Here is a 15,251-nt window from a genome sequence, read left to right as displayed (position 1 = left end):
TAATCTGCAATGTACAGACACACATATAAAGGGTTACTTGGAATAGTTTGATCCAGAATTTTCCAGACAGCTGATCCAGGAGTTGGTATGAAGCAACAGAACAATAAGGATGGTGTGTGTGTGTGTGTGTGTGTGTGTGTGTGTGTGTGTGTAGGTAGCATGCATAGGATCCTGTGGTAGGATCAGAGAGCAGCTTACACAGTTGGTTCTCTCGCTCTACCATATAGGACTCAGGGCTTGGGCTCATGTTGAAAGGCTTATTGGCAAAGTGTCTTTACTTACTGTGCCATTCCACCAGCTCAGATTGCATTTTGCTTTTTTGACATGCTCATATCGTTACTGTGTGTGTGTCTCTGTGTGTGTGTGTATGTGTGTTTGTATGGACACGTGTGTAGGGGTGGAGGAGGGGTTGGAAGGGTCCTGCTTTACTGTTCTTCTGCCTTACTCCCTTACTACAGAGTCTTGAACTGGAGTTAGGCTGGCAGTCAGTAAGCATATCCTAGCTCCCTTCTCCCTCACCCCCAACATGGGCGTTACATGCGCATTCATCTCTACTAGCTTTTTATGTGGATCCTGAGAATCTGAACTCAGGCCCTTATGCTGGTATGGCAGCTCTTCTGACACACTAGCCCCAGGATAATGAAACCAACATCAGCTTATTTTTATTTTGTATGTAGGGGTGTTTTGCCTATGTGAGTATTTGTGCCTTGTGCGTGCAGTGTCTGTGCCGGCCAGAGGAGGCAGTTAGAGTCCTGGAACTGGAGCTCCAGACGGTTACGATCTGCTGTGTGGTGCTGGGAACTCAGCCCAGGTCCTCTGGCATAGCAGCCGCGGCTCTTAACAGCTGATCTCCCTAGTCCTAGGATCTTAAACAGATAAATGTATGTCTGAATGGGGGAGAATTTTCAAGCACAGAACAGGCCAGTTCTTGTGAGTGAGAATACAGATGAGCAGGAGTAAACTTGGGTGAGCTATGGGTCAACTGTCTGATGGTTTCTGTGGCTGAAGCAGAAATACCCATGTGCTTGTGTTAGTGCCCCGAATAATTGCATGGTAATTAAATGCTAACATGGCTGATCAGAGGAACTGTGTAATTGGAGCATAAATAAAATATGGCACGCTTGGTAAGCGATTGAGTTGTCTTCCAAGGAGGGAGCAGTACCAGGCAGGGAGGTGCAGATGTCTTCAACAAGCTGTTCCTGGAACAGCGCTGCTCTTTGTCTCCTAAGAGAAGATGTGTTACTCCAAAGTGAGGTGCTCAAAACTGCTTCTCACACCTGGAAGGCAGATTTATAATTTAATTCAAATGCCTGAGAGCTCTACCAACCATGAGAATGAAAGGAAATATGCATCTGACAGGGGGTGGGCAGAAGGGGGCATCTCCAGGAAGAGACAGAGACCTTGGATAAATGAGGCACCCAAGAATCAGTGGGGGTGTCCTTACCCTGGGATTCTTAACTTTAATCTTCTATGTCCTATAGTACTTTGATCACTTCATTTAATTAATTAATTAATTACTGAGGCAAGGTCTCACTACATAACTCTGGCTGTCCCGGAACTCAGTACGTAGATCAGGCAGCTTCAAGCTCACAGAGATCCACCTGCCTCTGCCTCCCAAGTGCTGGTATTAAAGGTGTGCACCACTACAATTGGTGTAATACTTTATTTTAAAAACTGAGTTGTTATTTTATATGCATATTTTGTTGCTTATATGTCTGTATACTACATATATGCTATGCCCATGGGGACCTGAAGAAGGTGTCAGATCTAAAATTAGAGATGCAGGTGGTTATAAGCCACTGTGTGGGTACTGGAAACTGAACCTGGGTCCTCTGCCAGAGCAGCCAGTGCCCTTAACCTTTGAGTTTTTTCTCCAGCTCCAAAACAAAATTTTTTAAACAGGCAGATATTTACATTTTATCAATCAATGGTAAAATGTCAGCTTTTTTTTTCATTTTAGGCTTTGCATATATGTGAATATTAATTTATACATATATATGTGTGTATATATATGTATAATTCTATGAAGAAATATCAGATTCCATATGAGTTACATTAGGCCTTAAATTTTTCCACTCACAACCCTTTTCATTCAAGAAATGTAGATGTATAAAAGATGCACAATCAAATAACTTGCTTTAAATTGTTTTTACTTGTGTGGTTTTACTGTTAGTTCTGATGGAAGCGGCTTTGCACAATGAGATGGATGTGTGTACTTTGGCTTTATAAAGAAGTGAGTGGCTTGCTGGGTATTTTACATATCAGGACCGAGAACATCCTCACCACTTTGTCTGAGCTGCGTGCTAGTTTGATTTTACAGTGCCCATGCTGAGAATGCTCATTCCCGTAAGTACCAGGTACAAAACGGCAGAAGGATGTTCAAGTATTTTCAGAAATTGCTAGAAATTTTATTCTAATTCAAAGCGGAAATCCATTTAACGCATTTTATAGAACTCCAACAGAAAATTTAAAACCCAAATATTTTACCATGGGCCCATTCAGAGTAGACTAATTCAACACACACCAAGGATGGTACTATGAAAGTAAGTGTGTTGTTCCCCGCTGTTGCGATAAAGTTGAGCTAGACAAATGGGGACATGATGAGACTGGTCCTAACTAGCACCTGTGATCAGTGAGTGTGTGAATGTAGTGAAAAGAGAATTCAGCGTTCTGCGGAGTTAGTTTTCATGTTGAGAAAGGTTTTTAAGTGGAACTACTGATGGGAAAAGAATTACCCTGTGACCCAGCATCTGGGAGCTGGAGGCAGGATGGCCACTCCAGAGTTGTGCTCAGCTAGACACCGACTTCAAGCCTAGCCCTAGGGTATATGAGACCCCGTCTCAAATACAAACAGGTAAGCAAAGAAATGTACAACAGCAACAAAACCAACTTACAAACATGATGCCAGTGGGCGAAGCATTCTTGGATCCCTAGAACCCACGTAAAGCTGGGTATGATAGAACACATCAGCAGTCCAAGCTCCACAGTAGAATCCCTTCAGGTGTGAATCACAGCAGCAGTAAGAGGCCCTCTTCTAAACAAGGTGGAAGAGGAAGGTTGTCCTCTGACCTGTATACATGTGCTCTGCACATGTCCACACCCACATGTGGACACATGTGCACGGATACGTATATCCCACATACATGCCAACCCGTGAGATTAAAAATAACATAGATGGAAATTGTTTAAGGTCCTTGTCATAGTTTACAGAGAATGCTCTGGACTGGGTAATGCTATTGGTTTGGTAAGTATGGGGCAACTAGCGCAAACTGTTGAGGTCCCCTTGCATTGAGAACAGTCTCTTGTTATAGAGCATTTGTTAAGATGTGCTTTGTCTGCTGTATCTATTTCTGAGGAGGTAAAAGCACCTGGGAAGGTCCTGCTGCTGCCCTGCACTGTTTGCTTATGTTTGGGCCTGCCTTTCCTGTTTGGATGAGAACATCTGTTTCTATTCTTCAGCCCACCCAGCCCCAAACCGAAGGCCTCACCTTCCTTAAATCCCCTTCTTCCAGTTCCACTCACAAAGTCACGGAGTCACCCCAGTTCTCCTCTTCTAAGACCGAATTCAAGGCTATTAATTTCTCCTAGATGGCTTTGGTTGGTGTCCCAGCCTCAAATTGCTCAGCATCCCAGTTTTATATGTCTAACCTGCAGCTGCCACAGAAGGCCTCCCACACTCTGCCCCTCGCTCCAGCTGTTTTTCCAGCTTTGGGGATCTCTAAAACCCATTTCTTTTCAATGGATGGAATACAAATGTATGAGGTCATTCATACATCGATGACCTAAGTCCTGCTGCCCTGGCCTCGTCGCTTACCTGCTGTGTGAGCTGTGAGCTCTGGACCCTTGCCATGATGCTCTTTTGGAGGAAGGGGGATGGGCTGTTCTGCTGGTTACTCACCATGGTGGCTTTAAAGCCAGAAACACAGAGTCTTTTTTTTTTTTTTTTTTTTTGGTGAACCCTCTCTGCCTGCCTGCCTGCATCATTGTTGGAGATTTTCTGGGTGGTTCTGTGGCCACCGAGCTCCTGTCCTTCCTAACTTCTGGTAAATGCAGGTCATTTGTCATCATTCTGAACTCTGAGTGGAGGGCATTGGAAGGAGACCTAAGTGGTTTTCTTGCTGCTACCCATGAGTTCTGTGCACTTAGCCTATACATACTCCACCTGTGACATATCCTGTCATTCCTCCTGTGTTGGGCGAGTGCTAAAATGAAGTGTGACAGCCACCAAGGGGTCTTAGCTGAGTGTCTGGCACATGGTGAGCCCCGAATAAATACCAGAACTCTCCCTAGTCTGTACTCCAGCCAGGGGACTAGGGGCAGGCAGTTTCATGTGCAGATTGTATTGAAGAGGTACTGATGCTCCTGCCAGCATCACCCCGTCGGAGGCTATGTAGGGACGAAGGCCTGGAGCCCTGTCTCTCAGAGTTACAGCTCTGGCTCCATTTCATTGATTACAATCTTTACTAGGGGCAGACGATGTTCCAGAGCTTTTTCATGGTAATCTGTCTTCTCTTTATTCAGCAAAGTAAGAGAGAAAGAAAGACCCTGATGCTCCCTCTGCTGTAACTAAACTTGTCTCTGCACTCTATTGTGTGACAGCTTGTATGCATGTGTGGGTGCGTGTGTCTGCATGTATGTGGATGTCTGCATGTATGTGGAGGCCAGGGGTTGCCATTGTCTTTTGTGATTGCTTTCTGCATTATTTTATTTTTCAAGAATTATTTTTATTATGTTGTGGGGTGTGTGTATGTGTGTGTATAGTGAGTAGTGTGTGGTGTGTGTCTGTGCCTGACTATAGGAGGCCAGAATGGTTAGGTCTCCCAGAGATGGAGTTTCAGGTTATTATCAGCTACCTAGTGTGAATACTGGGAACCTCCCTCTTGGCCCTCTTGAAGAACAGCAATGACTTTAACTTCTGGGTAGTCTTTCCAGTCCCCACCTTATTTACAGAGACTTGCTTGCTCATTTGTCCAGTCTAAGTAGCTGCCTTTCTTCAGGATCTCGTTTCTGCCTCAGAAGCACTGGGCTTACGGCAGGCATTTAGAAGCGCACTGCGGATCCAGACTCAGGTCATCCTGTGTGTGTGGCCAGAGCTTTAGCAATGGAGATCTTTATCCCCGCCCTCATTGTCTCTCAGAGGGTGACTAGTCTCATCTACACACATCCTCATTTTCTTCTCCTCAAAAGGGATTTTCTGCATGTGTTCCTCTTTGAGAGCAAAACTTTTGAATAGACTTACCTTTCCTGATTGTAGCATGCCCCAGCATTGTAGAAATAACTACAAGACTCTCTCTGTGCTGTCTGGGGAAGTCCATTCTGCACCGGAATCCAAATGTAGAATGTGTGTAAGAAAAATCTCTTGAAAACTATATTTGGTGTGTTTAGGAGAAGGCATTGAAGTGTTATTTGACTTTGAAGGATCTTTTAGAATTTGCATCAGGCGAACAAGCTTGTTTAATTAAGGGAGGTAATTAAGTCAGTGTTCATCAGTGTGTACCCATAATCTGACACATAGGAGGCTGTGTACTTCCCGAGCCTTGACTGTAGGCAGCGGAGAAGAGACACAGCCTGTTTTCGTATGCACCTTAATCCACGGGAATGCATTCTGTGCCAGGCTGTGATTGTAATTGCAGTGTTACAGACCCAGCAAGCAGTGAGGTGCATCTGATCTCCAAATGGCTGGTACCTCCCATGAGAAGAGCTAAGTCAGCCTCAGTCTTTATCCTGCTGGGCTGGAGGACAGACAGACTGGGGTAGCGAAACCTTCTCCCCAAAGAAAAAGAATGTGTTACTGAGCTTGGGGGTCACAGCTTCCAAGAAGACGGGTTCAGTCGCCCGTCTCTGAGAAGCCAATTAAGAGAGCCACACTTCTAGTAAACAAGCCGAAAGAGGAGATTTATTTAGTATAGCCACATTTGGGAAGTGGGCCAAAGGGACCCAGTGGCCCTCTCCTTCCTCAAGCTTATCTTTTGGATCCTGAAGTGAGAGTAAAACTTAGATTGATTTCTTAGTATTTTAAATATATATGTACATGTGCATATTTGCTCTCGTAGTCAGAGGCATTGGGTGCCTCTGGAACTGGAGTTATAGGTAGTTTTGAGTCTCCTCATACGGGTTCTAGGACTAGAACTCAGGTCCTCTGAAGAACAAGCCCTTAACAGCTGAGCCATTGTGTCAGCCAAAATTAAGACTTAGAGGGTCAGGGCTGTCCAGATCTGAGCGACTACAGTCAAGTCACGGCCCTGTGCTCTGCTGGTTACTGTCTGGACTTCAGTTTCAGTCTGCAGGGTAGTCTGGCGAGTTGTCTGAACTGTGTTGCATCTCCTTCCAGGGGATAAGCCCCCTCTGGTTCTCCTTCTTCCAGCATGAGATTCCCGTGGAAGTTCCCCATCTCTTAGGGTCTGTTCTTCCAATAGTCTGGTAGATCATGGCCTACAAAGGCGTTTAGAACGTCTTCATTTCTGCCAGGCCTGTTACAAATATGCAAAATGCCATTATTCTTGGACACTAATGAGAAGGGAAATGTTAGTTTAGAATCTTGGAGGATTAAGACAAAGTGACAGATCTGTGTAAGAAGAGCGTATGTGAATTTGAACTACTCTTAATCTCCATTCCTCATCTATCAAGCGAAGGCACTAAACAATGGAAGATCTAAGACCATTTTAATGCTAAGAATTTATTTCTATTTCTGACTGGGGGGGTTGTTCTTCTACACAGTAGTTACCTGGCCAAGTTATGTCCATATGTACATTTTTATATATTTATACAAATATGTATTTACACTGGTCTGGGGATTGATGCTAAGGTGATGCATGATTGGACAGTGGAGAGGTAGGCAGAGAAAAGGAGGGAAAACGGAAGAGACACAGAGATTGGGAAGAGACCAAGATGGATCTGTGGAAAGCAGACCTGGATCCTGGTGGCCATAATTGGTGTTAGGTAGAATTGAGTATTTTTAAGGGATTTTATAGGTCTTTTATCTCTTATAGAAGGGAAGTTTATATCTTTGTATATTGGATGTAATCTTACTGTGTAAAGGGTTTGTGAATAGAGAACTTAATATAAACCTGCATGAAAAGCTATCAGGCCATATGTCATGTTTGTGCCAGGCGGTGGGGTAAAGAAACATGCCTGGGGCAGAAGCACCAGGGCGGACGGAGTGAACCGCCTGGGAAGGGAATCTGTGGAGAGTGTAGCCCGTGGACAGAGTGACAGAGTCCTTACTCCACACTAAAGCAGAGTCCTCGGAGTGAGGCCGCGGGGGATGATAAAGAGATAAGTAATTCCATATTTAATATTTACTGCAACACCAGTTCATATATATGGAAATGTATTTTTATATATAAATATATAACTTTGTTATGTGCATTGCTTACATATATATCTGTGCAGCATGTGCATACCTGGTATTCTCAGAGATAGGAAGAGGGCATTGGGTCCCCTGGAACTACAGTTACAGATTGTGAGTTGCCACATACCACATGCTCTGTGTACCTGCGTCCTCTGCAAGAATAGCTTGTTCTCTTAGCCACTGATCTGTCTCTCTGAGACCTCCCTAGTACAATTTTAATCTCCTTTAAGATAATTTTACTTTAGCTGTTTCTAACCATCAGTTCAGTGTTATTTCAGGAAGTTCTAACTGAATTGTTAGTGAAGCTAGTTTATATTCACTGCTGCATAGGTATCCATTGTGTATACATTATAATTTATCTGATGTTACACTCAGTGGAAACATCCTGCATATATCTATTATGACACGACTGTGTAAAGATTATCAAGAAACTCCTTCCATTGTAGCGACGAAATATAATTTTAATGTTTGGGAGTCTGCATGTCTGTTTGGCTTTCTAGCTAAGGACTGTGTCTTGCTTTCTGGCTCATCTGGGCAAGGATCGAAGCTTTTCTTTCTTCTTGTCTCTGCAGTATAGTTACTACAGATCTCATTGTCAAGTTTTGTAAACTATGTGATATGCATAGTATGATGTGTGCATGCTTGAAGGTTCAGTGCACTGTCATTTTTATATGAAAAACCATCTGTAACATTGGTGTTCCTCAGGCTTCCAAGGACTTTGTGAGCAATGTAGCAGAGGACTCAAGCAGGCTTCTTTTGAGATTCTCCTTTCTTTTTTACCTGCTTTGTGTACATAGATATATTTTTGTTTATTATTTGTTTTCAAACATGCTTTTATGTCAGACTTATGTGAGTGAGAATTTGCAGTGGATAAGTTATGAACTCTGAACTAATCTCACAGGATGTAACCATGTGTGTGTATGTGTGTACCATGTTGGATGCCATGCCCCTTCCATACATGTCTTCACATTCCTTTTTAAAACAAGATTCCCTGTGGAAGGGCAGAGAAGACAGCTTGGTTGGTAAAGTGCTTGCCATGCAAGGATGTTTTTGTTTGATGCCCAGAACCAACATAAAAAGCTGGGTGTCATGACACATGCTTACAGTCTCACCTCTGAGGAGATAGAGGCAGACAAAGCCTGGGAGAACTCTCTCTTCCACACGCCTGTGCACACACACAGATCCTCGGTAGAGAAGGAATGCCCAAGGGTTTGTGGTCCTGATTTTAAGGAGTTGCCAATCAGGTATGAAGAGAAATTTTCAAATGCAGCTCATTTGATTGTGACACCATTGATAATTTGATACAGCTATGAAAACTATGTCTTTTTAAAGATGGAGATGTGAATTTCAGGGTTATAGAATCTTGTCTGAGTGGAATCTCTCCCTGCCTCTGTGTTTCAGCTTGTGTGAGATCCTTTATTGATTGGGGATTAGGTAATACTGAACTGCAAACACTCGGTTTTATTGGCAGGACTGACACCGCCAGAGCAGCTCTGGAGTCCTGTGGATTTCTGCCCTCTCCTGTGCAGAAGACACGTGTCCTTCCCTTCTGTTTTATGTGAGTTTTTGGAGTTGTGTTGTTCTGCATGAAGAATTCTGAACTTCACTGGGGATTTGTTTCGACTACAAATAAGACAGAAATTGTCTGGCAGACAAGGGAAGGATTCTCTCCATGTCTTGGTGGCACCTTGTTATCTCAAGCCCTTTGGTTTTGTCTTTGGGCAAGAATTTGCTTCTAGACAGCTGCACAGCCCCGAGAGTCTCATCACATGGCTTTCCTTCCATGGCAGAAGCCTTGGTCTGTCTCTGCTTTAGATATTGCCAGCCTCGGCCACACAGCTTAATTGGACAGAAGCTCTGGGAGGCCGATGATAAGTCAAACCCATACTCATCACACACATGTGCTGGGTGCCATGCAGGCTCCTTGGCAACTGTGTCTCCTGTCCCATTTTAATGGCAGAAAGATTTTATTTTTGTTTTGAAACAGTTTTCTTTAAGAGTTCATATAGGTTTTCTGTGCGATTACATTTCAAGCAAATACATGATAGAGACTTGTATTTCGATAAAGTTTGTCCCAAGCTTTATTACAGAATGGTAGGTTTGAGTTTGAAGGGGGAAAGGCTGCTTCTGTGTAGTGCTGTTTCTGTAAGTTTGATGCTAGTGTGCTGTTGTAGATTGGAAAACATTGCTGAGAGTCCCTATTTTTTCCTGGTGAGGACACCTCCTCATTTCTTTCATTGAAGATGGGTGAATGCAATTAATGAGTGCATGCATTTCTTTTTACTTTTAAGGTGTACAGATTTATTTACTTTGTGTGTGTGTGCTCGTGTGCACATGTAAATGCTTATGTATTTATTTTCACATGGCATAAGCCCTTGCCAAATCATGCATGCAGAGGTGTTGTGTAGCAAGTTCCTGTGAACTGAAACACTCCTTTTTGGCTGAAAAATCATGTGCACACCTTTAATCTCAGCATATGGGAGACAGATGTAGGGAGATATCTGGAAGTGTCAGATCTGCTTGGTTAACATGGTGACGTACAGGCTAGCCAATAGGGTGAAAGCCTTTCTTCAAAACAACAAGCTCATTTAGTGAACAACTTACAAGTTTCAGGAAGTCCCTGAAAATCACAAGGTTATGTAAGCAGTAAACAAGGAGAAGAGGGAAACTCTGGACTGTTTGAACTGTTTGTGAGCCATGCAGAGTTCTCCAGAGTTCCATTTCTTGAGTTATGGGGGAAGGAGATGTTTGATGATGCAGCTCCCTTTCTGTCATTTATGGACCTTACTCATACTCTTGTAAGTGACCTTAGTGAACTCACTGGTTCACTAATTTGGTCTTTGACGTGTCCTTACTCAGCGTTGCCATCAGTTCCCTATCCAGAGTGAGTAGACATTTGTTCAGACCTTCTTGGAAGTAGTTCACACAACTGGAGGTCAGAAGACAACCTCTCCGAGTCAGTTCTCTCTCCTGCCATCATGTGGATTCTAAGGGTTAAGCAGGCGTTGTGGCAGGTGCCTTTACCAGCTGAGTTTGTAGGTTTCAGTGGTGATGGTGCAGTCCCAAGCCTCACATAAGCTCATCTTGCACCTTTGTTGTAGTCCTTTTCCCCCTTTGAAAAGAATGTCAGTGTGGGATAATGAACACAGGGCTTCATATACACCAGGCAAGCATTGTACCACCAGACTACACTTTCACCCACATTTCATCTGTTAATCTGTCTGTCTGTCCTTTGGCGCACTCTTTTCCTTTAGCCTGCCCCCCCCCCCCCAACAAATTATTCTGAACCACTAGTAATAGAAAAATATAGTAAAGGTTGAAATCTTTGCAATAAAATTGTAGGTTTTATGTCTGTACTAAAAATAAATAAATAAAAAGACTGAGTTAAATAAGCAAAATTATTTCTGCCTTTAAAAAAACGAAAGACTTGTTTGGGTCCTTACTTCTTAATTGCCTTTTTATTTTGTTATGCATTGAACAAAGGTAAGGGGGAAGAGTACTGCTTTCTGAAATATTTTATCATTTTTAAGTGATAAGTATCTGTGTGTGTTTGTGCACGCACACTAGTTCAGTGTCTTTGGAGGCCAGAAATGGTCACTTTGGAGCCACCTGTTGTAGGTGCTGGGACCATGATTTTGTGTTGTTTATTTCTTTATGTGCTGAGCGTGGTGGTTTGAATTAGAAACATCCCACACAGGGTTAGATCTTTGGACCTTGGTTGACAGTTGGTAGTGGTGTTGGGGTGTCATGAGGGAAGGCTGTGAGAGCTCAGAGCCTTGTCCCCTTGTGGTTCTCTCTCTGCTTCGTTCTGTGGCTGAGATCTGAGCTCCCAGCCTGCTTCTGCTGTCATGCCGCCTGCTGCCACATCTTCCCACCAAGCTCTGCCTTTTGTCAAAACTATCTGCTGCTGGCAAAACCACACCCCTGCTAGAGCATGAGGCAAATCACAGTCAGCTGCTGCGGACAGTGAAGCAACCCCATATTCCTGACCTGGGATTAAAATGAAAATACATTATAATACTATTTCTTAGTGGTAAACAAATAAATCTCAGTACTCATGTATATTCTGGTTTTTTAAAATATGTTAGTCACATTGGCATTGTGGGAGTATTATGGTTTATTGGGTTAGTACCCCACTGGCTCAGAAATCAAACAGCCCTGCTAATCCCGACACAGGTTTCTTCGACCTTTCAGGAGAATCTGTTTGGTCTTCAATGGAACATCTATGAATGAGATTCTAATCCTTTACTCCTGATTTGCTAACTTTGGGTATAGAAAGTTCTTATATCAGACCCGGCACATAGCTAAGTAAGTGTGGACTGGTAGCAGCCCTTTACAGTTGTTTTGCTCTGAAGCAGAAGCAGGTCGGACCTTAGGAAGTAGAAGCAAGCAGAGCACTGGCTCGCTGGTAAGCTTTTAAAGGTCTCAGGCTTTGCATTTTCAACCAAGGAAAACCAAATTCGAATCTGCCTTATCGGCATGTTATGGGAACTTCATGGAGCAATGTGTACTGTAGAGCAGAGAGCTAAGAAGTGAACCATGCTGCTCTCAGGACAGGGCGGCAGTAATTTGGTGGCTGGGGAGATGGCTCAGTTGGTAACGTGCTTCCCCCACAAGCAGGAAAGCCTGAGTTCAGATCTCCATAGCTCTTTTGATAAAGGCCAGCATGGGGGAATCTGCTTCTGATTTCAGTCTGGAGGAGTAGAGACAGAGGCCTGGGGTGTGATGACCAGGTGACTCACTAGGTGAGAGAGTTCAGATCAGTGAGAGATCGGGACGGCAGGGGAAAGGATGGGGTGAAAGTGGGAAGCTTCTGAAGAGTAATCCTTAAGGTTTTCTGCAAGCATCTACATATATGCATGAGAATGCAGACCACATGTACATATATACAATAGAAGTGTGTCCACAGATACAGAATAAATAGTGTTATTTAGGATTTACCAAACAATTAAATAGTTATATGGATTGCCAAGTGTGACTGGACACAAAATAACTTAATGTTTCCTGGTGGTCCTAAGAGGTGGCTACCCCATTATCTCATTTTTTAGATGGCAAAATTGAGATTCTGTGTGGCTATGTACCTTGGCTGAGGTCATGTATCTGCAAGTTATAGACCTGAATGAATTTGGGATCTGGAGCCCAGAGTACACTGCCGAGCTAGAACTTGAGAACCAAATATACCCTTTCCTCTGTCCCTATGGATTAGTCTGTTTCATGTCTTCTGTGATCAAATACCTGAAAGAAATAACCTCATGGAGGTATTTATTTTGGCTCACTGTTTTGGAGGGTTCACTTCATGGTGCCTTGTCCCTGTGTGTTTAAGCCAAGCATCATGGCTGCAGTGTGCTGTAGAAGAGACAAGGTCTGCCTGTGGTTGACCTGGAAGCAGAGAGGTAGAGTAGAGCCTGAAATCCAGTATAACCTTCAGTGATATCAATCCTTCCCCCGCTGCTCACCTACTCCCTCCTGGGCTCCACCACTTGTTGTCCAGAGGGATATTTTATCTGTAAACACATTGCTGGTTTGCATCATGGGTAGTCTTGACCCTATAACTAGGAATTGGCCAGCTCAGCATCTTTGGCTGGAGGTGGTTAACTATTTCTTAACATACATTAGGAAAAATCTCAGTAACATTTATGGCTCCAAGTCAGAGAAGATTTGGCTTGGGCCATGTGGATTTTTTGTTACTGCTCACACCCTTATTTTAACCCACATCCTTTATGTCTCATAAATGAAAAGCTTAGGGAATTCATTTTCTTTGCTTTTTCTATTTAAATCAGCGGTAGATGAGGAAGGCTGTCTTAGTCAGGGTTTCAATTCCTGCACAAACATCATTACCAAGAAGCAAGTTGGGGAGGAAAGGGTTTATTCAGCTTACACTTCTACATTGCTGTTTATCACCAAAGGGAGTCAGGACTGGAACTCAAGCAGGTCAGGAAGCAGGAGCTGATGCAGAGGCCATGGAGGGATGTTGCTTACTGGCTTGCTTCCCCTGGATTCCTCAGCCTGCTTTCTTATAGAACCCAGGTCTACCAGCCCAGGGATGGCACCACCCACAATGGGCTGGGCCCTCCCCCCTTAATCACTAGTTGAGAAAATGCCTTACAGCTGGATCTCATAGAGGCATTTCTTCAGCTGAGGCTCCTTTCTCTGTGATGACTCCAGCTTGTATCGAGCTGACATAAAACCAGCCAGTACAAGGGCACATTAAATCTCTCCAACCTTGACATCCTGCCTCTTTGCGGAGTGGAGAACAGTGAATTGCTGACTCTGGTTTGTTCTTCCCTTTATAGATGGATGTGAGTGGTGACTTGATGGTTTTCTTTAATTGTTCTCTAAATTTTAAATTATTTTAACTTATGTTTATATGTGTGGTTACATGCATGTGAGTGCAGATGCCATTTGAAAGCAGAGATGTGAAATACACAGGTGTTAACTTTACGACAGAATCACACTGTGACCTAGTTGGCTTGGAACTGACTATGTTGACCAGGCTGGGTTTGATCTCACAGAGATTCACGTGCCTTTGCTTCCCGCACTGGCCACACCCAGTAATATCTGTAATGAATTCTGTCTGCTCTGAAATTGTATTCATAAATTGTCCCTACTTAAGGGCAGTAGTATCTGTATATTTCCCTCCCTGCCCTGAAAAGCTTGGGATTTACATTTACCCCGTTAAAACTATAAGTGAATGGTGTGTGGGTGTGCGTGTGTCTGTGGCTGACAGACTGTACCCCAACCCTGCTCCTTCCCTGACTTCTGACGTGGCTCTTGAGGATATTAGAGCATGACTGTGACGTATGTGGGAGCCTCGAGTAGACCCAATGTGACTAATGACGGATATGACTTTGATCTTTGACAAATGGTGGCTGGCTGTGAAGGATCAAAGAGAACAGAGTTTATCAGTGGCTCTCCCCCCGGCTCCCTTTAGTTTAATTTGTCAAGTTATTTACTTATTTATGGGACAGTGCTTTGCATTGTACACTGGGCTGACCTGGATTTCACACTGGACTCAGACCCAGCGCCCTTCTGCTTCCCTGGGTAACACCTGTCTACACATGTGCGCTGCCATGCCTACCTTCCCTTATGTAACTCAGTAAAGATGTGATTTTTACTCTCGTTATCACTACGACAAAATGTCTGCCAGGAGTGGCCCGGGGGACTGTGGCAGTGCGAGGAGGAGCGCATCTGCATCTTGCTTACATCTCAGTGGATCAGAAAGCCGAGGGGGTTCACAGGGTTTCACCATCTCTCCACATAACACCAGCCTCCACGGACCAGGCCTTGGAGGGGCAGTTCCCATTCAGAGCATTAAAGGAGGTGGCAGGAAGCGGACTTAGTATGAGCACTTCCTGTGAATGTCTCTTGGGGGTTTGGCACACTGGACAATTGGTTCTTTCTGAGGTTGGCTTCTGAAGCCAAGGTTTAGGCTGTTGGTTCACCGATCAAATTCTCATGAATGATATACGCTAGCTTCGAAAGACACTGGTGTACTCAGCTGGTCTGAGCTAGGCATTGTCTAGATGCCCCCCACCCCCTCTACATATGCTGTAGCTCCTAAGGTCATCTGAGACAGGTGAACTTGGAGGTGTGTATGCTGTCTCAAGAATTGCTTTTCCAAGGGGGTATTTCCCTGGGGTAACGGCTGTTTTGCTTTTCCAAGGGGGGGGGGGAGGGAAGGGAATTCTTAACTGGTTTTCGAAGAAAGGTCTTCAGCTTGGCAGTTTCTCTGTCTGGCTTATTCTTCTTCTGGGCTTACAATTTTTTTTCCCCTTCAACTGATATTTTGAGGACAGAACAACTCCCAAGTGTCAATTTCAGAGTTCAAAAGCCAAAGAAAATTGTGACTTTTACCTAGGATGTGCAATTAGCTCATCCCACTGATATGTTGGGCAGTGTC

General features: G+C 43.9%; 1 protein-coding gene across 4 annotated transcripts in view; it reads left to right on the top strand.

Moving 5' to 3' along the window:
• The window catches only part of TLN2 (talin 2), a 402,865-nt gene that overhangs the window by 99,065 nt on the left and 288,549 nt on the right, over positions 1 to 15,251 (top strand). For 2 of the 4 annotated variants that reach the window (XM_080934592.1, XM_080934591.1), the window contains exon 3: positions 8,823 to 8,909. The exons of the other annotated variants lie outside the window; for them this stretch is intronic. The gene's annotated coding sequence lies outside the window, so the exon portion shown is untranslated. The remainder of the gene's footprint in view (positions 1 to 8,822; positions 8,910 to 15,251) is intronic. 4 annotated transcript variants of the gene reach the window in all.

This window comes from Micromys minutus, assembly GCF_963924665.1.
Source record: "Micromys minutus genome assembly, chromosome: 21".
Classification (NCBI taxonomy): domain Eukaryota; kingdom Metazoa; phylum Chordata; class Mammalia; order Rodentia; family Muridae; genus Micromys; species Micromys minutus.
The sequence above is the reverse complement of the archived record's forward strand: the minus strand, read 5'-3'. Positions and strand labels throughout refer to the sequence as shown.